The sequence below is a fragment of the Xyrauchen texanus genome, chromosome 13 (assembly GCF_025860055.1).
Source record: "Xyrauchen texanus isolate HMW12.3.18 chromosome 13, RBS_HiC_50CHRs, whole genome shotgun sequence".
NCBI lineage: Eukaryota > Metazoa > Chordata > Actinopteri > Cypriniformes > Catostomidae > Xyrauchen > Xyrauchen texanus.
The window spans coordinates 27,928,792-27,952,654 of NC_068288.1; the positions used below are offsets into that span (position 1 = coordinate 27,928,792).

At 41.0% G+C, this 23,863-nt stretch overlaps 1 pseudogene; it reads left to right on the forward strand.

Annotated features, from left to right (window-relative positions):
• The first annotated feature begins 4,381 nt into the window (after positions 1 to 4,381).
• On the forward strand, positions 4,382 to 23,863 carry LOC127653752 (AP-1 complex subunit mu-1-like; annotated as a pseudogene).

The following is a 23,863-nucleotide window of genomic DNA, read 5'->3' on the forward strand; positions in this document are numbered from 1 at the left end:
CATGTAATCAAGATCAATTTTAAATATCTAATTGAAATGCTATGATATAATGTCATATGATGTCAAAATGGCAAGAAGATGGATAAACTCGCTTCCACTTTTGTGACGTTAACAGCACTTTCACTGAATGCAGCGCTACATTACTACGGAAGTCCTGAATGTTGAAATTTTTTCTTTCTCTCTTCAAACATTTTTTTTATTTTTATTTATTTATTTTTTATCTCTCTTCAAATTGTTTTCCTCTTCAGGTGCCACTATCAGTAAACATGCAAATATTATGCTTTTAATTCTTTCTCTGTTGCTATGTGTCATGTGCAGACTTTCATGGTGAAATGTAGCCTAATTATAATAATATATTTTAATATAACAAGTTGTCTATGCTTTTGAAACACACAGTCTACTACAGAAGTGAAGCGTTCCAGATGAAGAATGTCAAATAAATATCCAAATATTGTTGTTGTGTCTAAACATGAGCTAGACATTTATGAATTGATAAGAGGTGAGCAATCACCTATATTATCGTTCCCTGGGTTCCGTTTTTTCACGATCACAATTTATTTATTTATTATCTTGAGATAAAAGCCATTGTCCCTTTCTCAAGGCACTACATTGTAAATAACAAGCCTACAGAGAGGAGGTGCACACACTAACACGCTGGTGTCAGGAGCACAACCTCTCCCTCAACGTCAGTAAAACAGGAGCTTGTGATAGACTTCAGGAAGAAAGACAGAGAACACAGCCCCATCACCATTAATGGAGCACTGGTGGAAAGAGTCAGCAGTTTCAAGTTCCTCTGTGTCCACATCACTGAGGAACTCACATGTTCCATCCACACTGAGGCCGTTGAGAAGAAGGCTCATCAGCGCCTCTTCTTCCTGAGACGGCTGAGGAAGTTTGGAATGAACCACCACATCCTCACACGGTTCTACACCAGCACTGTAGAGAGCATCCTGACTGGCTGCATCACCGCCTGGTACGGCAATAGCACCACCCCCAGGAGAGAAAAACTTTTTTTAAGAGAGAAAAAAAAATTGGGAAGAGAGAAAAAAATATGAGAATAATTTTTTCTGTTTTTTTATTTCACCTTGTGGTTCAGGGCTTCCGTACGTGTACCGTTTATACATATTCCATGTTAATTCAAATAAAAGCTATAGGAATAACAATAACAAACTGTTTTACTAGCTGCTCCTCAGTACTATGATAGATATCAAAGTACCTTGGTGTGACCACTGATACCATCATTGGACTATGGTAGGCTAATTTTAAAAGGGATATTAACATGTTGTTCATTAATATTAATTATTATACTGCTTAGTTACTTATGAAATATCCTTGAAGGTTACTAAGGACATTGTGTGCAAGTTTATGTTATTTCTAGACTACTTACCCATGCAATCGCATTGTATTGCATGAACACTGTAATCTACAATGTGTCCAAGAATAAAGAATGTTATAGTTGTAGTCTATATATTTTTAAGTTTCATTGTTGCTTTTATGTACATTGCACTGCATTTAGGATCTCCCATATACGACCCCCCAACACCCTTATAATATAAAGGCAGCTTTATATTTTCATATATGTTTTTATTTTGTGATAAAAACAGTAAGTGTGATATTCAATTTATATATTGTGATATAATCACAATATATAAATAAAACTCATTCAAAAATGTATGTTTTTTTACTGTAGCATTTACAGTCTTTTACCGTTAAAATTACAGAAATTTTTTACAGTGTTTAGAATTGCATGATAGATTAGTTTTCTTTGGTGTAAGCCCCATCCTACAGTTCAGCGTCAGGATTATCGCACAAAACATCAGATCCTGCCGGAAGGCGAAGACGGCAGGGGAGAGGAGCAGGATGGGACCTTAACTGGTGATGCTGGGGTGGAAGTGGGGGAAAGCATTGTATGAGTAAAAGAAGAGAGCAGTGAGGCCTTATAAGACATAGGCTAGATCATGATTGGATGAGATGTTGAAATTGAGAACTATCGCTTGCGCTTTCATTTCTTACAGTTAAAAACTATGGCTGTCAATAGAATAAAATAATCATAATTAATCTCATGATTAGAAAACAGAATGAAACAGTATGCCAAATTTGGTGATGTCAAACTTTTTTGTTGCATTTTTACATTTAAAAAAAAAGAAAATTCCTAGTTCCCCCTTGCAGTCCCATAGAGGTCCCCGGACCCCAGTTTGAAAACCCCTGCTATAGATAAATAAATCTCACCAATCTGTTCACTGTAAATACAGCATTTTGCATTAAATTACACAGTTTTCTTGACCCTCACCTCTTCAGAAGTAAACTAAGGTTTAAACATACAGTAACTATTATAAACGTCAACAGAATCACGGAAGCACATTGCTAGGTGTTAGATGTTAAAAGAGGGGTTTTGGTGGGAGGATAGGATTTTTTCCATGAAAACAGAGAGTCTTAAGGCCTCAGTGGATTGGATTACCCTCAAATATACCCCTGGATCTTGGCAGTGCTGATGAAAGCATTCTTGTCTGTGCCCCATAGCAATCCAATATCTCCTTCTGAAGGATTACCTCAGTATCATCCCTGTTAAAAGACAGACTTCATTGATCTCTTTTGTTTAATCTTACTGTACACTGTGTTACGTCCAGAGACGTATTCAAATGGTTGGTTTTAACAGTGTTTTCTTTAACGTGTTTTTGTGTGCTTTTTCCTGTGTTTCTTTCTCTGTTTTCCCTTTGGCTCCTCCTACTCCAGCTCAGGTAGCTGATTGTCTTCAGCTGTGCCTGCTTACCAGCCCAGACAGAGGTAGCATAAAAGCAGAGAAGAAACTGCCAGAGAGAGAGAAATGTTGCCATAAGAGCTTTCTCCAGGGCATTATCTTTGTCCTGCCCAGCTTGTTGTAGCAGCAGATTGTAAATTAGTTGTTGAACATGATAACTGCCTAACGTTCTACTTTGGGTATTGTATCCCTATCTTTATTTGACTGTTGTAAGTGCCTAACATGTGTTATTGGATGTTTATTTGGAAGCTGTAGGGAGGTGGGTGTCATTTTTGTTGTACTCCGTTTTTCCCTGTTTTGAGGCCAGGAAGGGAGCTAGAGTATTATTGTGTTATTTCTTTTTCTTTGTAGAGTGATAAGAGGTTACTACTTCAGTTAGGTTTGTTTGTTATTTTTTCCTTGCCCTCTCCTGAAGCCATTGCTTCCCTTTTCTTGTTTACTCATAATACCTTATTTCTGTGTATAAAATATATATATATATATATATATATATATATATATATATATATGTATATGTATATGTATATATATATATATATATATGTATATGTATATGTATATATATATATATATGTATATATGTATATGTATATGTATATATATATGTATATGTGTGTATATGAGACCTTAAGAGTAATTTGTTTGATTGTGGTGCTGTGGCAGGGCTCAGACTAATGCTCTTTAAACTTGTAATCTTTGTTGCGTCCATTTCTACCCCAAGATTTATTTTGGGACATAACAACAGTAACTACTTTTGATATTGCAGTTTATTCAAAATTTTACCTTGCAGTAAATAAACATTTATGGATATAGGCTCATAGCCCTTAATGATTGAATTGTTTATGTTTCCTCAGTCTGATTCAAGTCAATGCAAAAAAAAAAATCTTTCTTAAGGAATCAATTTTGCCTGATGACTGTAGCCAAATCACCTGAGCTAGACCATCAAACCTCAAGGTTTTTATCTAAACTTTTTGTTGACTGTCTTAGTATAGCCAAAAAGAGAATTTCTTTATTTGGATTTGACTTCATGCATTAAATATATTGCAGCTGCTCAGCACAGCCAAAACGTAATACTTCAAGCAGGAAAAGCATGTCTGTCTATCAGTGTTTTTAATTTATTTTTTTTTATCCCCTTTTAATCCAATTTGGAATGCCCAATCCCACTACTTAGTAGGTCCTCGAGGTGGCATGGTTACTAGTCTCAGTTGCCTCCTATTCTGAGACAGTCAATCAGCGCATCTTATCGCGTGGCTCATTGTGCTTGACACTGCGGAGATTCCCAGCATGTGGAGGCTCATACTACTCTCCACGATCCACGCACAACTTACCGTTTAGTTGCTTAGGAGACCTTGCTGGAGTCACTCAGCACACCCTAAATTTGAACTCGCGACTCAAGGGGTGGTATTCAGCGTCAATACTCCCTGAGCTTTCCAGGCCCCCATTTCTATCACAGTTTTGACAGTTTTCTCAAACAATAATAGAGACATCCAAAATATGCTGTGTGCGAAACACTGTTTTATGACATTTTTACTCTTAGGATCCTCCCTAAGAACAATTTAATTGTTACTCCTATAACAATGAAATTGACCATTGATTTATTATCACCCAAATTTGAGGTTTTAAATGGGTAGATTAGAGGGGTCTCAAAGCGATACAGGTAACGGTCAACCTGTTCCAGTGCAGCTGGCAAATAAATATGCCAATTTTATTCTTTATGGAATACTGTTGTAGAATGCTGTCCAAATTATCATTACCCTGTAAGGTCATTTGTACATGTAGCTACAACTTTTGGAAGAGTTGTATTGCTTTCAACTTTGTTTCCAATCCTAAGGTTCTCATATGTCGGAACTACATGGGCAACATAGACATGAATGAGATTGACAACTTCATGCCCATAATGATGAAGAGAGAGGAAGACACAGATCTGTCACCTGTTGTTATTCATGGCTCCACACACTTTCTCTGGATCAAGCACAGCAACATATCCTCATCAGCTCCATTTTAAAATATAACTTTACAAATCTTCTTTGAGAATATAATTTAGCAAACTGTTTTGCCACTGTTATAATAGCTCTGCAAATGCAGTATAAATCGCATTTCCCCCTTAATAGGTTTTACTTAGTGGTTGCAATAACAAAGAGAAATACCAATGCTGCACTTGTATACTCATTCCTGTACAAAATTGTGGAGGTAAGTGTGGTTTTTCTATCATAAACCACAAGTCTTTGCACAGCAAAAAACCTTGGCTTCATCAATCCAGATCTAAGTCAATCCAAAATAAATCTAGTAGCACACTTAAATCCATCTCTACCTAAAAGTTTATCCTCTATATTATAATGTCGAATGTATGTGCATTTACAGTAATAGTATTGACACTGCATGTGCAGGTGTTCACAGAATATTTCAAGTCACTGGAAGAAGAGAGTATTCGAGGCAATTTTGTTACAGTATATGAGCTAATGGATGAAGTAATGGACTTTGGACTCCCTCAGACGACTGACAGCAAGATCTTACTGGAATGATTTCTGGCCATTTTATCCACACTGCTCACAGAACACTATTCATTACTCACCAGCATTACTGTGCTTGTTCAACATTCACTATTCAAGCTCTGAATTATTCATAAGCCACTGTACATACGCAGAGGGAATAGTTTAACAAAATGCAGTTATTCATTTGTTATAGTCAGTGATGGGCAAACATATATGGAAATACATTTAAAATAAAAATACAAAATACTGTTTAAATGTATCAAAATAAAACACCATTTGTATTTTTACAAATAAAATACAGTATTTTGTATCTTGAAATTACACAAAACACATGTAAAATTGGCCATTCAATGATGTATCCCTATTAGGCTGAAATCTATCTGGACCCATTCTGAATGCAAAGAACATTTTGGTGTAACTTCTTAGAAACTAAGGCTATCAATTAAAGACAATTATATATAAATAGGTACATGATTACAAACCTGCATAGTGAAAAATGGTAAACAGCAGTCATTTCTATACTGGTTACACTGCTGTCTGCTACTACTTGTGGCGAACCCTATTAAAGCTGTACTCAGCGATTCAGGAGAAACACTGTTTAATTTTCAATACTGTTCGATATTTAAACTCAACTGCCTAAACAAACACACCCCTCCCTTCAGTACACCTTTGGAAGCTCCTCAAATACATGCACGTGAGACTGTTTTACGCATACCAGCTACAGATACTCACATCTCTCCTGCTACTAAATCTAACATCACAACAATAGCATATATGGGTTCTGTGCAACATAGGAAAATATATGTTACTCACCAATCGAGAAGAAAAAGAGCAACTTCAGACTGTATTCAAGCCTTTTACCTCTCGGAGGTCTCTCCACCACTGAAAAGCCTAGCCAATGTATGACTTATTATCATAATGTTGTGTTTCCATGTTTTATGGGGACTTTCCATAGACATAATGGTTTTTATACTATACAAACTATATATTCTATCCCCTAACCCTAACCCTACCCCTAGACCTAACCCAACAGAAAACATTCTGCATTTTTACATTTTCAATAAAACATAGTTTAGTATGATTTAAAAGCTGTTTTCCTCATGGGGACTGACAAAATGTCCCCACAAAGTAAAACATTTCGGGTTTTACCATCCTTATGGGGACATTTGGTACCCACAAAGTGATAAATACACACACATACACACACATAAAAACAACAAAACAAATACAAGTTCAGGTGTTTGTCAGGGGCAGCCATGTTCTTCACGTGAGTCTTTTCTCTCAGCATTCTAACACCAGAGGTCTATTTACACTCTCACTAAAATCTCCTGCTTCACTAATTATTTTCATTTAAGAGCTGGAAAGATGAGGCTGTGACACATCAAATGACAAATATTGACAAAGGGAATCATATTGAAAATAGTTTACATACTGTTAGGCTGATATAATCTTTAATCTGGTCTTTGAATTTATTAATTTTTTAATACTGAATGCCAGTATTGTTTGTTGTTATCAATTTTACCATAGACTTTACTTCCACCCAAGGTACATCACCCAGCAGGGACATAAGCTGGAGGTGGGAGCGCCACGCCCCCCAGCTACAGTAACCAATGCTGTGTCTTGGAGATCTGAGGGCATCAAATACAGGAGGAATGAAGTCTTCATGGATGTCATTGAGTCTGTCAATCTACTGGTAAATTGACTAAAAATCTAGGATTTATGCTGTCTTGTCCCTATCAGAATTAATCTTATTCCCACTTCTGAAGTGGTTATTAAAGTAAGTCACGTTTAAGGGCTTTGTTGTTGGAGGAAACTCCTGACTCCTAGTTCATTCTTGCATATTTCTTAGGGAACTCTTATTTTGACACTGTAAAACGTGTTGGTCAGCTTGCTGACAACAATGAAATTTTGGCCAAATACATGGTATTTCTAAAACATTGTAAAAAATGTAAAATATGCATCAAATGGATAATGATGTACGTTAATGTGAATGACAGAAATGGCAAGCGAGAACAAGGGAACTACATTTACAAAAATTTATAAAACCTAACATTCACTACAGAAACAGTACTCTCCTCTGCACCCTGCAAGTCAAGTCAAGTCAAGTCCACTATTCTATTCATTGTTTTTAGATTTCACATTTATGTAGAAACTACACTTTGGTTCTTCACATCACAATCGTCTTCTTCTGCCTGTCATTGCCAGCATTTATTACAGAATACCTGACCTACTATGAACCCAGCAGTTCAGCTCCTATGCCTACGTCAGGGGAATCGTCCCTTGGAGGAATACGTAGAGGATTTCTTCGCTCTGGCCTGCAGGGTGGACATGAATGATATTACCCTCAAGAACTTTTTCCGTTTTGGGCAGAATGAGCCCGTCTCCTCCCTGATGCCTGACGGTCGAATTACCCTCAATCTGGCTCAGGTCACTGATTTAGTCCTACAATTGAGCGGTTCATCTTTCACTGTAGCAGCAGCTGATGAGGAACTATGCACTCCTACAGTGATTGCCATGTCAGAGCCATCCAAGCCAGGGTCCCACATCATGGTGGACAAGCCAGCATCCCACATCACGGTCGACGAGTCAGGGTCCAATATCATAGTCGCCAAGCCAGCATCCCACGTCATGGTCGCAGAGCTAGCTCCACCTTCTGCCCCGGATCCTGAGTCTGCTCCATGCCATGTCACAGCCATGCCTGAGTCTGCTCCATGCCATGTCACAACCAAGCCTCGGCCTGCTCCATGCCATGTCACAGCCATGCCTGAGTCTGCTCCATGCCATGTCACAGCCATGCCTGGGTCTGCTCTGTGCCATGTCACTGTCACAGCTCGGCCTGCTCCATGCCATGTCACAGCCATGCCTGATTCTGCTTCATGCCATGTCATAAGCACACCTGAGTCTGCTCCATGCCATGTCACAGCTACCCCGGACTCTGCTCTATGTCATGTCACAGTCACGCCCGAGTCTGCTCCATGCCATGTCACAGCCATGCCCGAGTCTGCTCCATGCAGTGTCACAGCCAAGCCTCGGCCTGCTCCATGCCATATCACGGCCATGCCTCGGCCTGCTCCATGCCATGTCATGGCCACGCCTGAGTCTGCCCCATGCCATGTCACAGTCACACCTCAACCTGCTCCATGCCATGTCACTGCCATGCCTGAGTCTGCTCCATGCCATGTCACAAGCAAGCCTCAGTCTGCTCCATGCCCTGCAACAGCCAAGCCTCAATCTGCTCCATGCCATGTAACAGGGCAGCCTCGGTCTGCTCTATGCCATGTCACAGCCATGCCCGAGTCAAGTTTATATGTTTAGTTCTTGTTCCTGTTCATGTCATGTGGTTTCCTGGTCATGTGATATCCCGTTTCCCTCCATGTTCATGTGTTTTGTTTTCATTGGTTTATTGTCTTGTGAACTCATTATCAGTCTTTTCATGTCATTGGTTCATGTTTTAGTATCTAGTTATCTTGTTATTAGTTCAGTCTTGTCTTTGGTTGTTTTTTTTCATGTGGTTACCCATGGCCTTGTATTTAAACCCTCATGTTTGCCATGGTCCTTTGTCAGGTATTGTTTATGTAATGTTGTTTGGATGTCAAGTCCAGTTTAGTTCATGTTTATTTTCTATTCACAGTTTTTGGATTTCACGTTTATGAATAAACTGCACTTGGGTTCTTCACATCACCATTGTCTTTGTCTGCCTGTCATTGCCAGCGTTCGTTACAAAATGAAACTGTAATATCTATAAAGTCTTAAGAGTCATCATTGTGTAGTTTGATTAAAATGTGATTGTAAATTGTGTATAAAAATAAATAATTAAATGATAATTGCATTTAGAACCCCTGTGACCAAGCTGAAGGCGACTGTGGCAAGGAACACAAAACTCCATGTTGGTTAATGGAGAAAAATAACCTTGAGAGAAACCAGACTCACTGTAGGGGCCAGTTCCACTCTGGCTAAACAGCATGGCTATAATGCAAATATTAGTTATTTATGTGCAGTGCAAGTCATGGATTAAAGTGAGTAAGTGTTTATTAAGCTCCAGTGTTTAAACAAAGATTTTGTAAGAACTTTAAGATTAATGACTAATGTATTTGAAGTCCATCCTGTATTAACTGCAGATGTTCACATAGATGCGTTGTCCTTTGTTAGTTGGCTGATAAAGACTTTTGTTGTCAGTTTATTGATAGTCTATGTATTCCATTTTAAAAGCGTCTATCATTAGACCAAGGTAATGCAGGCAGAGATCAGTGAGGTGCATTGCAGTTCATCGGCAGGTCATTTCGGTGAGGAAGAATTTATTTGCAACCTCCAAGTAGGAAAATTGTATTTCGATACCTCTGATAGCACATGTAAGGTGTTTTTCTTGATCAACATACATGTTGTTCCTGGAATAACATTCCTATTGACCAATTAGGATTTAGGGTTATGGTTAGGCTTTCTTATCATTCTTATCCCTCAGATTGTTGGGATTTTTAATGGTAAGGTGTAGGAATTTGACAGGAATGTTGTTCCAGGACTAACAAAAGATGTTTATCCTGGAAGATGTCCTATAAGACGGTGTGTAATTTCTGCACCTCTAGAATCACCAAATGGAATTGCAAAAATAATAAAAATAAACTTTCAATCAAGTTTCCTGAACACTTTCACCATCTGCCATTGCTTGGACAGACAGATAGTCCCACCCGAAATTCACAGCATTGGTTGAGACAGTGTTGCTGTGTCGGATGATTGGAATGCACAAACAAACAGAGCAATGTTTTGATTGCACTAAAGAGGAACAGTGCTTAAACGTTCCAGGGGAATCACTTGTGTTTTTTTCCCCTTGTTCTTCTTCTGAAACTATGTGTATTTAATGTTTATGGACTGGCTCCATTCACTTCTATTGTAAGCACCTTTCAGCCGTTTGCACAGATGTATAGAATTACAGTGTTGCAATAATTAATTGGTGTCTTCACTGATATACAGTAATCTATCTATCTGTAATCCATTGAAATAAATCATTTTATTTAATCATTGAATTAAATGTCAGTTCCTAATTTCTTTGACAACTTAAATCCATTGGGAGTTCTGGCTTGTACCAATTTCTGGTAATTAATTATGTACATGCAAAAAGTAAAATCGTAAACATCCTCTTTCAGCACATTATTTGAAATATTTCCAAAGTACAGTATTCTAAAATCCTTAATTATATACATCTAATTGAAAAGTTTTATTTTGGGGCAACTCCAGAGTGTATGTAAATTAGCAACATCAACATGCCCACACAGAACTCCAGCATGGTTGTTGCATAGATAATTGTTTACTCTTTTATTTTTGTTGTAATAAAAATATTTTTTTTCCACCCAAACTCTTTCCATCCTCAAGAGGAAGTAAATGCGGTCTACGTTTTACACACTGCATACACGTTGTCCGAAAATGTTGTGTTGTCACTACTCTCCGTTAGAACGTGGTTTACTCTTTGTATAAGTATCTATTAGCTCAATCCCTTTATTCAATTCTAAAGCTTGCTGTTGTTTTTTTATTTTCCTCTCTTGATAGTCCCCTATCTGACAGTGATAGAAGTCTTTATTTTCTAGATTGTAATTTTCTTATCTGCAAAACTTTAACATTTTACAAATTTGAAACAAATTATACTCTTCTCCTTGAAAATCACCAATGAAAATGCAAGCTTTTCTTTCTTTAAAAATGCTGGATCACTTTTGTTCATCTGGTAGTGTGTTACATCAAACAACCCACACTATCATCCCATCATCCTCCAGACTTAATTACATTCAGATAGGGAGGAAGCTGGATGCCATCTATAAGTTCTTGATGCCTTGCTCCTCTGCCTCTCACCTCTCAGCCCCCCTTTTGATGGATTCATTAACGCTCCTTAAGGTTGGGGTCTAAACACTGGCAGACCGTAGCTCTAGGCAGCACTGCTTTCCTGATCCACCTAAATCATGTCTCATTGCTTTCTAATGCAGCATTGCTATTGATCTGTACAGAATTCCCACTCTGGCTTTTGTATCTGAGAGTTCTCAGAGAGATTGTCTAAATGTGTTTAAAAGTTTTTTTAGGATCAGATCTACTCTCTAAAGTTCCAGCTTGTATGGTTTTAATATTTTACTGTAATATTATACAGTACATCCTCATTTCTGTTGTTATTGCATTATAACACAAATCACACGGTACTAGAAGTGCAGCGTGTTGCTCAATCAAGTCGAGTAGTCAGTTCATTGTTTCATCCTGTTCTTTGGTGAACAGCTCTCTAATTTGCACTTGATAGATGGATTAAATTCCACCTGACTCTTTTTTTGAATTCCCACCCCAGGCCTAACCCAGGGGTGTCTCACAGTAGACCACACCTCAATTATGCATTCTGCATGTGTAATTTGAATGCAATCATGCATTCAGGATCAGGACCAGTCAAGAGTTACTATACAACAAGAAGAGAATTGATATCAAATGATCTGATTGAGCGATGATTATCAGTGCAAATAAGTGGATATTAATGTGATTCTAATAATTAGATGTATTTGCTAAGCAAACAATAGCACAGTAGTTGACCATAAGCAACAATGCAAGCTAACTTGTGGTTACAGCTCAGAAGTAGAATGAAAATTAGTGAAATACCGCCCTCTGTAGGTACAAACTTGCAAATGCATGTCTTTTAATCTGTGGAATGCATTTCTTTCTACGTAATAGTAGTGTTCATGTTATCATGTAAAAGGACTGCAGTAAATGTGAAGGCAAAAATAGTGATATATGCACAACAGCTTTTATGACCTCAGACTTTATTGAATATTTTGTACTTTTAAAAATGAATGTGTCACCGCAGGATCATTTAAAATGAACCAGTAAAGGCAATATAATAATGGAAATTTAAAAGAAATGGTGACCAGTTACAAGACCTAGATATACAGTTTTCATGATGCATGCATGTACATTTTAAAAGAATACTGCACATACTGTGGAACCTCAAATATTATAGATCTCATAAATTCAGATATTATATAAATCTCAAGTCCTTTAATGTACAAATATTAGGCAAGCCCTGCAAGCTCACTTTAGAGCAATTGACAGCTGAGTCAAAGAAGTGAACCTCAGGCAATGTGTACCTGTAGTTCTGAGAGTCAGTCGCTTCCTCTGAAACCTCTGCCTGTGGACCCAGGGGAGCCAATCAGAGAGCTATAAGAGAGCATTCTAACCCCTCCACGACCTTTAGTCCCTGCTGTTGATGTCATCAGTAGGTGCTGCGGCAGCTCCCAGCAGGCCTCGTCTGTGGCAGAGGACACAGAGAGCAAGAGCTTGTTATGTGACCTCTGTGTTTCAGCTCAAACCTCTGAGAGCTCTTTCATGTCCCACTGTAAATGTCACTCCTAGATTACCTAGATAGAGCCGAATACATTCATAAATATAAAAGTGAGGCTAACATCCGCACACATTCGCAGACATTTCACAGGCTCCTACTTTGACTGTGCTGTTGAAATCCCACAGCTATCCGGTATTGGTGTGTTTTGGGGCTCAGTGGCCCTGAGTCATTAAGAAGCTCTTCTGTAGTCACTGCCTTTCCATTTTGCTGAGGTCAAGCAAATAAACTGTAAATAAACCTGCATTAATGCACCGAGGTGTACTAAAAGTGCAATTGTTTGCAGTTTTTGGGGAACAGTAGAAAGCTATGCATGTGTCTGTGTATGCTATGTGTTTGTGAGTGTTTTAGTGCCTGTGTTATTAATTATCATTAAAGGAATATTCGGGGTTTAATACAAGTCAAGCTCAACTGACTGCCTTTGTGGCATAATGCTGATTACCATAAAAATATTTCTATTTGTCCTGCCTTTTCTTTATAAAAAGCTCAAATTTATGTTACAGTGAGACATTTAGAATGGAAGTGAATGGGGCCAATTTTTGGAGAGTTTGAAGGCAGAAATGTGAAGCTTATAATTTAATATTTTTACACTTACAAAAATTCTTCTGCAAAAACTTGGTAACTGAAAAAAAAGGTGATATAAATTTAAAATTAATAAAACAAAACGGCACATTTCAGAAAGTACAGGCCTTCGTACAGGGTTATTATTTGAGCTGAGAAGTTGCTTAAATTGTACATAAAGGTTTTATGGTTTCTGGCATTACATCACCATGGCAACAAAGTTGTCAATTTGGATATAACTTTATACAGAAAAGGTTAATAAGACATTTATGGATTGTCCCAATTAATTTGCATTGTAAGTGTCTTACTGTAACCCAGATTTGTTTTTGTTTTTTTAAACAATGAACAAGTCTAAATTAGTTTTGTGTTTATTGAGCTTAATGTGTATTAAACCTGGAATATATCAGTATACTTCCTAGTTCCCCTGCAGCAGGTGTCCAGACGCGTCGTGGTAACCACAGACGCCTCTCGACAGGGAAAGGACCCCGGGAGCGTTGGCACATCAATTGCCCTGAGTTGATGGCTGTAATTCTTGCCCTACGGAGGTTTCTTCCACTAATCCGAGGCAAGCACATTCTGATCCGTTCAGACTGCACCACGACGGTAGCATACATAAATCGCCAAGGCGGCGTGTGCTTTCGTCATATGTCCCAACTCTCCCGCCATCTCCTCCTTTGGAGTCAGCCGCGACTCAAGTCGTTGCTCACCACTCACATCCCTGGCAACCGCAACATGACAGCAGATGCGCTGTAGCGGCAGGTTTCACCCAGCGGAGAGTGGAGGCTCCACCCTCAGGTGGTCCAGCTCATTTGGGACCGATTCGGCAAGGCACAGGTAGACCTCTTTGCCTCCCAAGACAACTCCCACTGCCCGCTCTGGTATTCCCTGATGGGAGCCCCCCTCGGGACAGACGCGCTGGCACACAGCTGGCCCCGGGGCTGCGCAAGTACGCATTTCCCCCAGTGAGCCTTCTTGCATCGGTGCTGTGCAAGATCAGGGAAGACGAGGAACAGGTCATCTTGGTGGCTCCCTACTGGCCCACCCGCACCTGGTTTGCGGATCTCACGCTCCTCGCGACAGCCCCTCCCTGGAAAATTCCCCTGAGGAAGGACCTTCTTTCTCAGGGACGGGGCACCCTCTGCCATCCACACCCAGACCTCTGGAACTTCCACCTCTGGCCCTGGACGGTATGCGGAAGATCTAGTGGATCTACCACCTGCTGTCGTAGACACGCTCAACCAAGCCAGAGCTCCCTCAACCAGGCAACTATCGCAGCCCACCACGACGCAGTAGATGGCAAGTCCCTTGGTAAGCACGACTTGATTATCAGGTTCCTGAAAGGTGCCCGGAGACTGAATCCTCCCCGGCCTAGCCTGTTCGCCTCTTGGGACCTCTCAGTGGTTCTCTCGGGCCTTCAGAGACCCCCATTTGAGCTGCTTGAATCAGTCGAGCTCAAGGCCCTCTCTCTGAATACGGCCCTCCTGATCACGTTAGCCTCAATAAAAAGGGTTAGAGACCTGCAAGCATTCTCTGACAGCGATACCTGCCTGGAGATCGGTCCGGCACTTTCTCACGTTATCCTGAGACCCCGACCGGCCTATGTGCCCAAGATTCCTATGACCCCTTTCAGGGACCAGGTCGTGAACCTGCAAGCGTTGCCTCGGGAGGAGGCAGACCCAGCCCTTTTGTTGCTGTGTCTGGTGCATGCTTTGTGTACCTATGTGGACCGCACGCAGAGCTCTAGATGTTCTGAGCAGCTCTTTGACTAATGGCAGAAAGGGAACGCCGTCTGCAAACAGAGGCTAGCCCTCTGGGTCGTTGACGCCATTGCCTTAGCCTAGCCTATCACACCCAGGGGGTGCTCGCCCCCCTGCAGGTCCAAGCACACGTGTCCTCGTGGGCACTGAGCCATGGCACCTCCCTAGCAGACATCTGCAGAGTAGCGGGCTGGACAACATCCAATACCTTTGCCAGATTTTACAATCTAAGGGTTGAGTTGGTCTCGTCCCGTGTTTTGTCAGGTCCGAGCGATAGAACTCGGTAACGCAGCACAACCGACCTGGTATTCCGCTTGCACCTTGTGTCCTTCACTAAAGTGATCCAGTGCACCTTCTGTCCCAGGTCAGCCACTGAGCGTCGCTGCCTGGATGTTTTTCCTTCCTAGCCTTCTGGCCTGCGAATTCAGCGGAACAAATCGCGGCTAGACCCACTACAAGCCTCAGGGCTCTGTACTGGGTTCGGGCTTCACGGGCATAGTTCCCTCTTCAGGCTAACTCCCCGTGATGTATTTTCCGCGGTACTGTTCCCCTCTCGGCGGACCTGCGTTTCCCTTGGGCAGCCCCGGCCCCGTGCTTGTAGAGTTCCCCCCTTCATTAGGCTGGACCTACCACCGCGCCATATCCCATGTCCGGCTTCACAACCCTCGTTATGTATTTGCCACACATCTCCTCCCGCTGGACTGGGCAGGGTGAGGCCTCCGCAGGGTGTTCCCCTCCGAAAGAATTGGACATTCGCGGACCGGACAGTTACCTTACCTCCGGTCTCGCTTCGGACGCTGATGAGTTCTGAAGACGCCTCCTTAGGCCTCTTCCTCAGTCTCTAAGCCGCCCCCTGCCGGGTGCGCGGAGCAGGACAAGTGCTTCGAGTCTTCTCTCAGCACCCTAGCATCAGGGCACCTGTCGCTCCTGACAGGCTCTCCTGCTCCCTCCGGGGAAAGACCACCTTGTGTCACTTCCTTCAACACAACGTCAAGAGAGTGACAGAAGGGGAACTTCTGGTTACTCTTGTAACCTCCGTTCCCCGAGGGAGGGAACGAGACTTTGTGTCCCTCCTGCCACAGCACTAGACCTAGCACTGTAAATGGCCATGCTTAATTTTCAGCTCCTCAGTGCAAAATCCTGACTGGCATTCGCTGCCCCGCTTCCCTTTATACCCGTATGTCCGGGGCGGGGCATACAAATTCTGTCTGCCAACTTAAAATTTGCCTTTTCTCAGGTTCAGAGGTACGATTTGGCGTTCGAGAAGACCCCTTGTGTCACTTCCTTGTGTCTCGTTCCCTCCCTCGGGAAAAGGAGGTTACAACAGCAACCAGACGTTTCTCTTAGGAGAGAAGAGTAAGTCTGTGGAGCTGGAAGATGTGACGTTTCATCAGTGTGTACATCTCTCTCGCTTTAAGAATGACCGTACGATCTCTTTCATCCACCTGAGAAAGTGAGCTTATGTCTTACAGACTCAACACTATGGTCAGCACAGCATGTACACATCTCATTATTGAATGTATCTAGTCAAGTGTAGGCAAAATTTTAAGTAGTAACAATATAAAAAAACAATAGTAGGGTGTCTCCCAGCTTAATTATCCTAAAAATAGGCTTTATTATCTTTATGCAACATATAATTTCTTATTTTTTCTTTGGATTTTGGGATGAAATTTAACCCGGACAAGTGTTTTTTGTTGTTGTTTTTTTGTAAATCAACCAGTTATACTAAATTGAATATGCATTTAATTCACATGTGTAGACAAGTTATGAAAAAGGCATTTCAGTGGCTATATATGTGACAGCAGCATCACAGCTTCATTCTTTTCTCTGTCACTGCTCTGTTTTGACAGGTAAAGCCTCTAATATGGATTGAGAGTGTAATAGAGAAGTTCTCTCACAGTCGAGTAGAGATCAAGGTTAAGGTAGAGTTGCACACATACACACAATCTACACACTTCACTGATTCCGCTCTTCTAGTACACGCCCTGGTTTCAGTAATTAGCTTTCAAGCTTCTATCCTGGGGAATGGCTCAGAGTTTACCTGAGCTGTGTCCAAAGACTTGTCAGATACTGACGTGAACATGCTTTGTCCCATTGCCCTTGCCAAAGTGAAACTTTAGCTCGAAAGTTTTGCTGTTGCGAAGTTGTGCTGTTCCTTCATCTGTTCTCAAGGCCCATAGTCAGTTCAAGAGCCGCTCCACTGCCAACAATGTGTCCATCCTTGTGCCTGTTCCCAGTGATGCTGATTCCCCTAAATTTAAGACCACCACAGGCCAGGCTAAATGGGTTCCTGAGAAGAATGCTGTAGAATGGAACATTAAGTCATTCCCTGTAAGTACCAATAAGATACACACCTTCTAAGATACATACATACATACTACTTTAACTAAAGCAGCAGTTTTAGGTTGTGTTCTTTGCAAAATATGCACATTTTCTGTGTAGCTTTTACACATGGTAGTAACATGAGTCTCAAAAGTAGAGGTAGACCGATATGTCGGTTTTATGGATGAATTGGTACCGATAGTTGCTTTTTGGAACTATCGGTTATCAGCAAAAGTCTATGTGATAATTGTCAATGTTTTTTTATATTCCTCTGTTTTCCTCAGAGGTCGACACTGGAGGATTGTACAGTATAACAGTGGCCTCTAAAAGTTAAATAAAATCAATCACTCACTGACAATACTATTTGTTGGTAATTTTGACGAGATAAATCAAGTGTAAAATCTTTAATGCTTTTTGGTTATTACTGGGATTTTGGTTGCACAATTGACAGCATCTTGGATTTTATTTATTTTGTACTCTTGTAGCCTCTATGTCTTTGCCTGTCAGTGTAAGGAAAAACGAAAAAGAAATGTTTTTAACATTCTATTAATCAATTTGAAAACTGTTATTAATCAATTATCGGCCTTCTCTACCACCTTAGTTATCGGTATCGGCAAAATGCACAGTCTGGTCTCATGCTGCACTTTGGGTCGAACTCTCTGGCCATTCATTATCAGATTTCAAGGGGTGGGTTTCTGATTTTGTGACTACCATACATCACAAACAACTTCAGTGTGTTACTGCTTGATTACTTTAATTTTAATCTCACTGCAAACATTACATTTTGAGTGGAATGCTCATAGTTAGTTTACTCTTGTTTTAGTGCGATGGAAGATTGACTGGTGAGTTGGTGGCCCTTTTCTGTTGTTCAGGATGCATTCATTCAGAGATAGTCAAATATGCACGAGTAATCTGATGCATTCAGTAAAATGCTCACACAAACACACTGTGACTGTTGTGTACAGTAATTTCCCCAAAGGAAACCAGCGGCTATCTGTGTTTGACAGCCAGAGGATCGATTTGGTGAGTGATGGAGCAGTGTTTTAGCGGTAAATCTAAGAGGAAATGAAAAAGCCTGAAGGCCATTTCACACTCATCAAACCCATCAACCCAAAATCCCCTCAAAGGGGTCATGAGATTCTTTTTATTATTATTTCAATATGTTCCTTGAGGTTAACTTATAATATTAAAGTTTTTAGCACACACACACACACACACACACACACACACACACACACACACACACAAACATGATCCTTGTCCACTTTCATTCAGACCCTCTCAGAAACACTCGAACTTGACAGTAAAGTCCACCGTTATGATTGGCTCTCGTCTCTTGACTGACCTGCTCTCTCATTGCCATCTCACTGCTCACCACTACTGGGTGGGGCTACAGAAAAAATAAGGTTAAATAGTTGTTGATGTGTGGACCGTTGGAGACGGTCAGATGCAAATCTCTACCACAGTGTGGTAGTTTTGACAGCATTGTCACGGTTTTTAAATCCTATGTCTCTTCCTTGTCTCGTGCTTTGTTTATTACTTGTGTGCGTGTGTGCGTGGATGTGTGGGCGTGACGACTCGTTACCGTGATCAGCGCTCAGCCGCAATCACTCCTCTTCACCAGCTGTTACTCATTTCAATTCCCTTTAAATACTCACCACTTTCTCATCTCCTTGTCAGATCGTTTGTTTGTGATGTCCGGTTGTGTTGATCCCTCTGAGTTCCAGTCCAGTTCCCTCGTTGTCCCTGTTTCGTGTTCAGTTGGCTGTTACCCGGATTCGTCGTGTTTGTTCAGCACTCCTCATCACTCTTCTCACCCCATTCATCTGACCATTGGAGCCCCTGCGTTACTAAACCTTCACCCTGGACTTTTCCCCAATCTTCACATTTTGACTGTCAATAAACTTATTGTCACTTGCAACTTGCTTCCTAGCTTCATTCCTGACAAGCATGGTTTCAACAAATGCTCTTTTTGCAGTGAGGAGAAAGATTAGTTCTGAAACATCCAATATGTTTGTGTAGTACAATGACCTCTTACATGTTAGAAGATTTGATTTCTCATGTCATGACTGCTTTTATTTAAGAATTTAGAATGGATTATTCAATACACTTGTGCATATGGAAGTTGGAATCTGAATCCTCATAATTGCAAAAATATTTGCAGCAGCCAAGTAATCAGGCAGTACACTTGTATGAACAACTAATGTGTGTTAAATTAATGCCAATATACCTTAAAAAACCTTATTCTCAGAGAAGTAGGACACGTGGGACGCTTTGTCAAAAAGTTTTTATTTCAAATGATGTCCTTAGCATTTCAGTGTTTAAGACTGTAAGTTAGTCTTGGAGCTTTGTGCTGTCAGAAGCTAGAAAAGAAAGACAAGTTTGAATCAGCTACTGAAGAATATGAAGGTTAATTTAGAACTGGACTGTTAATTGTGACTTACTACTTAATTGATGATTTCTGCAGTAGTAATTAGATGTTAGAAGTGTCAAAAACTAATGATGTGTCTTTATTTATGTTGAAGGGAGGGAATGAGTACATGATGACAGCTCATTTTGGACTTCCGAGTGTGGAAAGTGATTAAATCGAAGGAAAGCGACCAATCACAGTGAAGTTTGAGATCCCATATTTCACAGTGTGTGGCATTCAGGTTTGTTAATAAAACACATTCCTTAAGGAATGGCCATGAAATTAGGAATAGAGCGATAGTTTTGACACTTTTCTTCTTTATCGGTTATCGTATTATTGTTGTTGTCTTTTAGTTATTATTGCAAATTTTAAGTTATCACTGTGTCAAAAAACAGGAATAAAACGTTTTAAAATTGGTTCTGCATTAAATGGTTGAATTATTATTAATATTATTATAATTTTTTATGTCTGGTAACAAACACAGGTGCGATACTTGAAAATTATTGAAACGAGCAGCTACCAGGCATTACCATGGGTGCGTTATATCACTCAAAGTGGAGGTAAGACGTTCAAATAAATTGCACCCTCTCACAAACACACTGTCTCTGTTACTCTAATTTCATGCAGATATAAAGTTTACCTTCACCCTGCATAAGTGTTCAGTGAACATGAGGCTTGCTCACTCTGCTGTCATTCAAACACACACACACACGCACACACACGCACACACACACACGCCACAGTTTGATATAGTGAAGACTATCAGTTTTCCATTTGCACCAGTGACACCAGGTGAAAGAGAGCCACTCTAATCCCTCAGCTCTGTTCACTTATTTATAAGAAATGCAAAGCAGACATCAAGCCTTAAACCACACTGAAATTCCGATTTCCAAATGTCAATAACAAATTTAAATGCCTTTTTACACCTTTTAAAACTTTTTATCCACCTTTATAGATGGATTACAGGAATAGTTCAACCAAAATTGCAAATTCTGTCATTACTTATGATTTCTTACACATTATGTTCCTGATTTTGCAACTGCTCAAGGTCGCTCTTCTGCCCATGCGGAGCAACTGGTTGGTTGCAGTTGACCATCGAATGATTCATTTAGCTGAAACGTCGAGGGAAGCTCATTCCTTCGACGGTGGGATCTCTTTTTCCTGGACTTGTTGTGTGGGAATATCTAGGAATATTTCCCCGCTTATCACTACGTGGAGTCAAGTTCACTACATTCTCTACCATCCTAAACAATGGGCGAGCAGTGATATATTGACAGCTTCGCCATTCGAAAGGATATAATTCATCAATGGTGGACCGAAGGAGATTTGCAAACTTATTTTGCTTTATTCTCTTATTATGCAGAGATGTTCAGGTAAATCCGGGGCCTGGAGATCTTCAGCAGGTGAGAGATAATGGTACTCCCATTTGTTCCTCATGGAGCTGCAGCGTCGGGTGTTGTGAGTTGCTTTTGTCCAACTACTGAATGGTCTAGCAACATTACAGTACAAGCAAGTAGAGCGATTAAGTGTATTACCGACTTTTTGAGATTCAGAACATCTTTTGTCGGTGGGACTCCGTCTCTCTGAATCAAATGCTGTGAGTGATGTGAATTCCATGACTGGACTTTCGAATTCCGGTATAGCACAAACAAATGACATGATTAAGGGTCTTTCAAGCTTAGATGACAGTGAATGACAGTTCACAGAAATGTGTTGTCAGTTAGTTCATCTTCACATGTACAGGCCAAAGACACCACTTTGGGGCCGACAAAACTGGCAATATTGAAACAGCGAAAATCAAAATTATTTCAAACTGTAAATCATGCCAGAATTCTTTGGGACCCGAAAGTTAAACCAAAAGTTTTTTGGAGGACATTTAAAATATTAGAAGTGTTGTGTCTAAGACTGAGTTAATTAACTCAAATTGTGATTTGTGTCTTTCTGAAACATGGTTGACTCCAGCAACTCCGTTAAGTGTTTTTAATGTGCAAGGTTATAATATATATAGATACGATCGTGAGTCTGGTAGGGGTGGTGGGGTTATGATTTATGTTAAAGAGGATATTCGGTGTAAGCAAATCGAAGCACATAGAGACATGTCGGAGTGTGTTGGAATTAACATCATGCTTTCCCCAGAAATGTTCTTTGCAATAATTGTACTGTATAGACCTCCATCTGCTAAGGATAATTTTTTTGATCAACTTTCCAAGGTTCTTAAAAAATGTGATGCTAAAGAAATAATTTTAATGGGAGATTTTAATATTAATTGGCTAGATAAAAGAGGTAGAAAAAAATTAAAAGTTAGTTATTAGTAAGTTTCGTTTGACCCAAGTCGTAAAAATGGCAACACGTATAACAAAATTATCTCAAACATTGATAGACTTATTTTTTAAAATAAAGTAGATTGTATATTAAAAACGTATAATTTATTAACAGGTCAATCTTACACTAGTTGTAAGAAAGTTGTCTAAAACCTTATCCAATAAAAATGGAAATGGAAAAATCCTTGAATTATTTAGTAATGATTTGAAGCAAATCGATTGGAATGATGTAATTCAAGGTAAAAATAGTCAGACATTCTGTGAAGATTTTAATGGAAGTGTTTCAGCAACTTGTAAATAGATATTCTAAAGTAACAACTATGAAGAATAAACATACACAGTCTTTACCATGGTTGAATAATGATTTGTGGAAATTAATGAAATTGAGAGATGTAGCTCTAAAAAAATCATTAAAATCTGGTCCTAATATGGATCGTTTATTATATAAGAGTCTTAGAAATAAAGTTACAATGGAGCTTAGGAAGGCTAAAGCAACGTTTTATCTAGATATTATTAAACTGTTATGTTGTGTTATGTTTTGTCATGGTATGTCTTGTCCCTGTTCTTTCTCTTTACTCTGTCGCCCTCTGCTGCCCTCTTTCGTTACCTCTCTGTGGCAGGGCGGAGGGCGGGGCCGGGTCGTGATCCTACACACCCGGTCCCGTATTAGGCTAATTATGCCTCCGTGAGGTTTAGGGGTCGACTGCAGAGGGCTGTGCGGGAGAGAGAGATCGTTAGCGGACATGTCCGTCATGTGTGTTTGTGTTGTCTTTTAAGTTTTCCATTAAACTATGATTTATATCGTCAAGCCGGTTCTCGCCTCCTCCTTTCCCATCCTTTAACTGTTTTACATTGGTGCCGAAACCCGGGAAGGAGGAGGGATACGCCGTAGTAGAGTTCTCGCCACTACCGTCCACCCCAACGGAGCAGCCGCGGCCATCTGCCGGGGGACGAGGAGCCCAGCCGCCTGAGCGAGGACGATGGCCGCCGACCGCGAGGGGAGGAGGGGCTCCTAGCCGACCGCCTGGAGCGAGAGAACCGCTGCCAGGGGCGGAGGAGTCGCCTACCGGCCGCTGAAACGCGGCAGGGTTTAAGACCGCCGACCGCGAGCGGGGAGGGGCTCACTGCCGACCGCCTGGAGCGAGAGAACCGCTGCCAGGGGCGGGGGAGACCCCTTCTAGTCCCAGGGAACGCGGCGGGGTGTTCCGTCCGCCAGGGGCTGGAGGACTGCCTCGGATTCGCCCGGAGAGGCGCGGCTTGTCATCCGACAAAGGGTGGAGGAGTGGCCGAGGAACAAGCTGCGGCGTATCGGAGAACTGGCGAGTAAGGTTTTTTTTTTTTGCATCTCTCTCTCCTCTCTCTCTCTCACTGTCGCTCTGCGTTGGCCTTTATCCTCTTTTAAATTGTATAGTTTTTTGGGGGTACTACACTGTTACAGGAGTACCCTCCCATTTTAATCATTTCTGTTTCCCTCCCTTGTCCCCTCCCTCGCCCAGGTAGATGGGGATGACCTGCCGGCAGTCAGCTGAAGGCCGCCTCCCCAGGGAAAGGGGATGTACGCCAGGCCGGGGGCTCCCCAGCCTGAGAGAACGAGGGAGGAATGTGGCAGGGCGGAGGGCGGGGCCGGGTCGTGATCCTACACACCTGGTCCCGTATTAGGCTAATTATGCCTCCGTGAGGTTTAGGGGTCGACTGCAGAGGGCTGTGCGGGAGAGAGAGATCGTTAGCGGACATGTCCGTCATGTGTGTTTGTGTTGTCTTTTAAGTTTTCCATTAAACTATGATTTATATCGTCAAGCCGGTTCTCGCCTCCTCCTTTCCCATCCTTTAACTGTTTTACACTCTCCTTTCCCTCTTCTCTCCTTCTCCAGCTGTTCCCTATCTTCTCTGA